Here is a 7,664-nt window from a genome sequence, read left to right as displayed (position 1 = left end):
AGCGAAAGCTATGGCGTCACATACGCGACCTCCTCCTGTGTACTCTTGAGTCTTTCTAATTAAAAAGCTTATATCTCAACAGTTTTACCACAAAGTATGACTTTCTTGACCTTAAAATTTATGTTTTAAATTCATTAACGACATATTTGGATTTCATGTCGCAACTCAAACGGGAACAAAAGATAATATTTCTCTCCCCGTTCACCGCCATTCATATTTTTTCCGATCTAAGGTCCCATGAGCTCTACCGGAAGGGGCGTGACTTCGGCACTCTATTCTAGTTTAATATTGAAAACTTAAATCTAACTCTGTCTAAATCGTGTGTGTTTGTATCTGACAGAGCTTTGTGCAGGACTCTGGAGGAGGGCTTCATCTCACATTCCTCTCACACACACTCGTTCTCATTCATCACCTCTCACCTTTCTGACCCCTACAACACACTCAGCTCCCTGCCCGTCTGTCTGTCTGTCTGTTAGCTCTATTTCTGGTGCCCCGTCACTTCCTCCTTGGATGACCTCTGACCTCTCGGGGTCACAGCAGCTGATTTTCGGGGGGGTTTGAACCCCGTCAGCAGCTTCATCACGACACACTCCTGCTGAGCTGTGTGATCTGAGGAGTTTTCTCTTTGTGTTGTTTCTTTATCACAACTCAGGATTTTATTTTGGTCGTTTTTGACACAGTGACACGTCCATCACAGTTTACAGTCTCACTTCCTGTTTAAACTCTGACCTCCTGGGAAAATATCAGTTCATAACAAGTGAGAGAGGAATATGATGTACATGTGCTGCTTTGTGTTCGTTATGTGTGTGTGTGTGTGTCTGAAATATACATCATGAGAGAGAAAGAGGTGGAGGACGAGCAGGAAGTTGACAGGGAAGACTTGATTCATATCCTCGTCTTCATCCGACCTGTTCCTGTTTCCTCCTCACAACTTTCTCTCTCTCTCTAACACACACACACACACACACACACATACACACACACACACACAATCTACATGTCACGCTCAGGATTGAGGGCAGACAGACTGTGTGTATCCAAAACAAGCTGGGAAAGAGAGGAGAGGTCAGAGGTGGAGGACGGTGATGGAGTGATGACAGGTGTGTGCTCTTCACTCTCTCTCACTACTTTCATCTGTCTCAGTTAAACCAGTCTGTCTGTCTCTCTGTCTGTCTCTCTGTCTTGGATCCTTCAGGGTCACCAGCTCTCATGCTTTCAGACTGTTTCACACTGAAGCTGACGTCAATAGTTTTTCATTAAATCAGGAATTAGTACTCAGATCCTCAACTTAAAGCTCCAGTGTGCAGGATTTCAGGGGAAATATCGGCAGAAATGGAATATGATATAATCAGTATTTTTTCTGTAATGTAAAATCACCCGAAAATAAGACTCAATGTGTTTTCGTAACTTTACAATGAGCCGTTTACATCTACATAGGCAGCAGGTCTTCGTTTATGGAGATCACCTGCTGCACCGCCATGTTTCTACAGTAGCCCAAAACAGACAAACCAAACACTGGCTCTTGATAGGGACATTCATGTTCTCACATTTAGCAAGTTTTTGCATCAGCCACCGTAGTTAGCAGCCCCTCTGCAACAGCAGTGTTGAAAAAAACAGATTTTTTTAAAGGAGCTATATATGTAAGAGATCTAAAGCAAAATATAAATCCTCCTAATATGTCACAGAGACTAAGGAATAATGTTCATATAACATACTGATCTCACCGACAACAATAGTACAGCCAGAATATTCGCATTTTAAAAAAAAATTTACGGTCCGCAAATCATGTTTATGTTTTGAATTTGTGTTTTGGCCTGTTGTGCCACCCACCGCCGTCTACCAGTCACGCAGTCAGTAGAGTCTCAGCATCAGTAACAGTTACGACTGAGCTACAGCAGCACGGCAAGCAGTATTAGCAGTGTCCCGGTACATAGCATTAGCAGCCGGCTCCTCCTCAGCTGTATCCCGGCAGCAGCGTTAGCAGCAGAGAAGCCGGACTTGCTCGAACGGTCCGCTGGAAAACCGAAGATCAAGGACGGCCGCCCGTGAGCAAACAAGTCAGTCTCCAGTGTGCCACTGTCCAGCAACCTCGAATCTGTAGGGGAGGGGGGGCGGACACGACTCGCGGCATTATTTTGAATTTGAGTGCAGTAACTGTTTTGGCCACATTCTTACATACAGCGCCTTTAACACAAAACTGCTTCATTCAGTGTTTTCATGTTTAAATTATCTGGTCTGTTTGTTTTCAAGAGAACGACACCTCTGCAGATTATTCGGCTCAGGGTAAAAGCCTCCTGAACATCTGGATCAGAAATAAGATAAGCATTCAATAAGTTATCAGAGAAAATGTTTTCTTTCAGTTTTCTGAAATACAGTAGTGTTGTGGGAAATGTTGCAGAGTTTTCAGAAATGTAGTGTTTTTGAGAAAAGTTGGCAGTGTTTTCTTAAGTGTTTAAGTGTTTTCTGAAATGCTGTAGTGTTTTGGGAAATGTTGTTTGATCCTCAGGGCCACTGTAATTTTAACTATAACGCCATAAACCTTTAATCCCTGTCATTCTTGGCTGGACTTTTAACAATATCAACTTCATCTGTCGACTACAGCACAACATAGGAAATAACAAATAAAATAATAACAAAATAAGCTCCCTTACAGTCAACATGACAGTGAAGATAACAAAATGTCTGACTAATTGTGTTTGTGTTTTATTCAGTCATCACGCCATACAGTAAGTTTAAACAATACAAATACTATAAACAGAACCAACAGTCTATATATATAGTAGTGACTAAAGACAGGAAGAGAGAAGAAAAAGCTTCTCGTATTGTGCCTAACTTTAACACATCAGGTATGGAGTTCATCTGCAGGTGCTCTGGTTCAAAATGAGACCAAACCTTTTCATGGGTGTCAGTTTTTGAACCACGACAGAGGGTAAAATGTGGCCTGCAACAGACAGGAAGACTTCTTGTTTTTAAGCTGTGTTGATTTCTGGAAAACCAGAACTATTGCCAGCGGAAATGCTGGCATCGTACATTTCTGCAAACCATGACTACATTTGCAAAAGCAGCAACGTCTTGGTAAGTAACAACTGCTTTTCATGAATGATTCCTGGAGATAAAACAGCAAAAACATCTAAATTTGGTGCCTAAAAAATGCTGCAAACACAGCGATGATTTGCAAAAAAAAGGGGGTTTGTTGTTTGTTGGTCTTGGCTGGGCTCAGCCTTAGAGATAGGGTGAGGAGCTTGGACATCCGGAGGGAGCTCAGAGTAGAGCCGCTGCTCCTTCGTGTTGAAAGGGGTGAGTTGAGGAGGTTTAGGCATCTGATCAGGATCCTCCTGGGCGCCTCCCGTTAGAGGTGCTCCAGGCACATCCAACTGGTTGGAGGCCCCGGGGCAGACCCAGAACACACTGGAGGGATTACATATCTCGTCTGGCCTGGGAACACCTTGGTGTCCCCTTGAAGGAGCTGGAAAGCGTTGCTGGGGAGAGGGACGTCTGGGGTGCTTTGCTTAGCCTGCTGCTGCTGCGACCTGACTTCAGATAAGCAGATGAAAATGGATGGATGGTCTTAAACTATGTTCTGTAGCTTAGCAGGCGTCTCACTTAGGTAAAGTGCCAACCACCATCCCCTTCACCTCCTGATGACAAAATCAGCTCATATCCTACGTCACTTGAGAATCGCCAGTATGATACATATAAATGTGATGTGGTCTTGGTTTCCCTCTGAGGAAATAACAATACAGATAAGATGTGACACAAATAAAGAACAGCCTCCATAAATGAGCTGCAAATGTGTTTTGAAGATGCTGTGAAACAAAACAGCTCTGAAACACAGTGAGAACATTGTCTGCTGATGAAGAAGAGGAGGAGGAACAGGCTGCTCCGGAAGATACGACACACGTGTTGAACATCTGCGCTACACAATCAGGACAGACTTATTGTGGCGCAGTCGCCCTCACATGCAGACTTCATGAGTCTGAAACAAACAGATGAACCGACGTCCTCGTGTTGGCGCCTGGCTCTGCTGGTTCAGCAGCAGCACTTCAATAACAGACTGGCTGTTAGCAGAGTGTGACCTTTGACCTTTGCTCAGCGTGCTGGGAGTCTGTTGGTTTCTATTTCCACCAGGTGACACCTAGAGGAGTTCACAGTTCAACCTGAGGACAGGTGTGTGTGTGTACGTGTGTGTTTCAGAGACAAAGCCGGCCAGGTGAACAGCAGGTGAGCCAGAGTCTGAAGTTCTCTCCACTGTCCTGCTGTCAGTGTGTGTGTGTGTGTGTGTGTGAGACTGTTTGACGTGTGGCTGCAGCTACTCATTAACCAGGAGACGCTCAGTTCACAAAGGAGTGAAACTCTGAATGGAGAGAGGGAACACAGACACAACATAAGAGAGTGAAATTAAAGAAAAGGAGGGAAAAGAGCAGGAAGAGAGGGAAGAACAAAGATGGAGAGGAAAAACTAAACATTATTCTGTCGACTGGGCTGATCTGCACGAGATTTGTTGACAAATAAACAAGAGAAATTTCCTAATGCCAACCAAATATTATAATATCAAAATGTTGGTGCAGATTTTAAAATCAGATTTTAACATCTGTGCTCACAACGATCCGGCTATTCTCTGACACAATCAGGAAACAGCAGAGGTTACATTCAGAGGACGGAGCTTTCCAGAAATATGAATGAACGACACGCTGGCCGCAGAGTAAACGTGATAATCCAGTCAGACCTCTGCAGTGATGATAATCAGCCTCCATGTTGAGTGTTACTTCCTGATAACTGCACGGCTCAGCGGGGATTACCATAAATACTCTGAGAGTCTCACAGAGAGGATTCATGTTTTTACAATCCACCGAATGTTAGCACACACACACACACACACACACACACACACACACACACACACAGAACCATAACCAAAGAGCTTAGCAGCAGGTGCTGATTGTCCTCCATCACAGAGACGTGGTTATACTGAATAACTGCCAGTGTGTGTGTGTGTGTCTCAGTAACAACAACATTTTTGATCACGCCGTCACATGTGACTATGTAGGCTTTATTTAAAACACACTTCTGTCGTCCAACCAGGTTACTGGTCATTTAGTGTTTTTAGAGTTATACTGGGACACATTTCTTCTCAAAACAAATGCAAAACTGCCCACTCATCTTTACAAATGTCAATATCAAAACCAAAGTCTCTGCTCGAGACCATGTCATCTTACATGTAAACTAGACTTTGCCTTCAGACATCACACAAAAGTAAATACACAAACACTACAACATGGCTGTTACACACTGGTGAGATTATTGAAAAGAAGAAAAAAGTTGCAAATTTACAAGAACATAGTTGTAAATCTACAAGAAAAAAATTGCAAATTCACGAGAACATAGTCGCAAATTTTACAAGAAGATAGTTGTAAATCTACGAGAAAAAAGTCGCAAATTCACGAGAATGTAGCTGTAAATCTACGAGAATACAGTCATAATATTACAAGAATAAAGTCATAAATGGGGCGTCGCGTAGTGGATAGTGCCAGCGCCCCATGTACAGAGGCATTGCCTTGCTGCAGCGGCCGCAGGTTCGAATCCGGCTCGCGGCTCTTTGCTGCATGTCAATCCTCACTCTCTCTCTGTCTCCCCCCTTCACTCTCTGTCCTGTCATTAAAGGCAAAAAGCCCACAAAAATAATATTTAAAATAAGAATAAAGTCATAAATCTACAAGAAAAAAGTTGCAAATTTGCGAGAATGTAGTCGTAAATCTACAAGAGTAAAGTTGTAAATCTACGAGAATGGGGTGACGGTAATATACAGTTTAGCAGTATCGAATGTTTCCTACGAAAAGTAATGCACCCAAATTCATACGTATCCCACGTATTTTAAAAGGCTGTGATCACATGACCAATGTGCTGACGGCAGTAAACAAGGAAGCGGCCCCAAGTGCATGTAAGGATGCAGGTAGGGGTGGTGCATGGGTCACAAAAAAATGGACTCTCTTCCGGGACTTTCTCTTGGAGTCACATGTTCGGATCCATGTGAACTTTGAGTCACTTTAAGGTACGTCCTCACCATGTTTATTTCCCTAAACCTAACCTCTGTAACTTTATGTTAATTATGTAACTGTACGTTAAGGATGTAACATTCGAGGGGCGCAAATTGGTAGAATATCATACGAACCGTTCTATGAGAGAACACTGAGCGAGTACAGCACATAGAAGTGACAGCACAGAGCAGTGTGTATGTTACCTGTTTTCCTCTCTAAAGGTTCGGATTATAGAGGCGACTGTGAAGCGACCAACACTCAGCTGCATTCTCTGCCTAGCTGCCCTCACTGACGTCCCATGGACAAGGCCCGTCTTCCTCCTCCTCTCCTGTGTCCTCAACCTTTAGGTCTTTGTGGATCCGTTGTCTCCAAACAGGTGAACTGACACATGGTCCTCGTTATCTCCTCAGGCTCCTATTGGTGTGTCAACAATTTCGACTCTTAGTGTTTCCACCTGGGTAATTGTGTGTTAAGTGGGTTTCAGCTGAGATTATTTGAGTTAATGAAACCTAAATACCAGAGCTTTGTGAATGAGCACATGCTGCAGCCAGTGTTAATGAAGGCATTTGTTTGATGAGTTTTTCACAAACAGTTTAACAAATCTGAATCATGTGTGAGAGCAGCGAGTAGTGTTTTATAGTTTTGGGAAATAGGTCTTGCATTAGGTCAAAACATTCTAACTCCGACCTCGTCACGTCGCCACTTGGGAAACAGGGAAACAGCTAGCCTGCCCTCACTAAGGCTCAAACATACTTTCCACAGTGAGCGTGTGTAGAGAGCTGCAGACACGGTTGTAGTCATAGTACAACTGAGAGTTCACTTCAGCCTCCAGCAGGAAGCAGGAGGGCTGGAAGGTGAGCTTACCGTCCTCCTGCTGCCGACACTGGGTGGAAGTGAAATTTAATGATGCTGCTGAGTCTGGAGGTGTGTAAAATATCCAACTTGAAACTAACTTCTCCATGGTAGACAGTTGTGGCTGGCTCAAAAGCAGCTTAATACTGTGGGATCACTGTCACATACGTTTAATTAACAAAGAGTACAGAGTCGGCTACAATGATGGCAGTTCTAACAGCTTTTTAATCAGGGAAAATACCCTCACTGAAATACATATGTGTTACCACAGTTACATGTAGGTATTAGCATAAATAGATTATGGGATATACATGGCCCTTATTAGGATCAGTTATGAGATCACAGACAGATTTCACAATCAGCAGATGGATTTATTTTTGGTTTAGCTGTTGCTACAATCACATATCTGCTGTCATAAAATCCTGTGATTGGTGCGTTTTCTTTCACACCACAAAAAAAAACGCACCAGAGTCCGTTTGGAGGTTTCACACCTGCCTTGTTTGGTTCGGTTCAATTGAACTCCAGGTGGTTTGCCCCCTCAGTATGGTTCATTTGTGCAGGTGTGAACACAGCAAAACAACCGGACCGAGACCTTGTTGAAGAGGTGGTCTCAGTCCGGTTCCAAAGGAACTCTGGTGCGGTTGGTTTGTGGTGAGAAGGTGTTCCGACCTGGATGTGAAGCAACTGCAGTCACATGACACATTGTTTGGGTTAAACATGAGCATGTTACAGTCCTGGAGGATTATTAATGTGCACCTCCTCCTGTACTGCCTTAAT

Source organism: Epinephelus moara, chromosome 2 (genome assembly GCF_006386435.1).
Source record: "Epinephelus moara isolate mb chromosome 2, YSFRI_EMoa_1.0, whole genome shotgun sequence".
In the NCBI taxonomy this organism is placed as follows: domain Eukaryota; kingdom Metazoa; phylum Chordata; class Actinopteri; order Perciformes; family Serranidae; genus Epinephelus; species Epinephelus moara.
Note: the sequence above shows the minus strand (reverse complement) of the source record.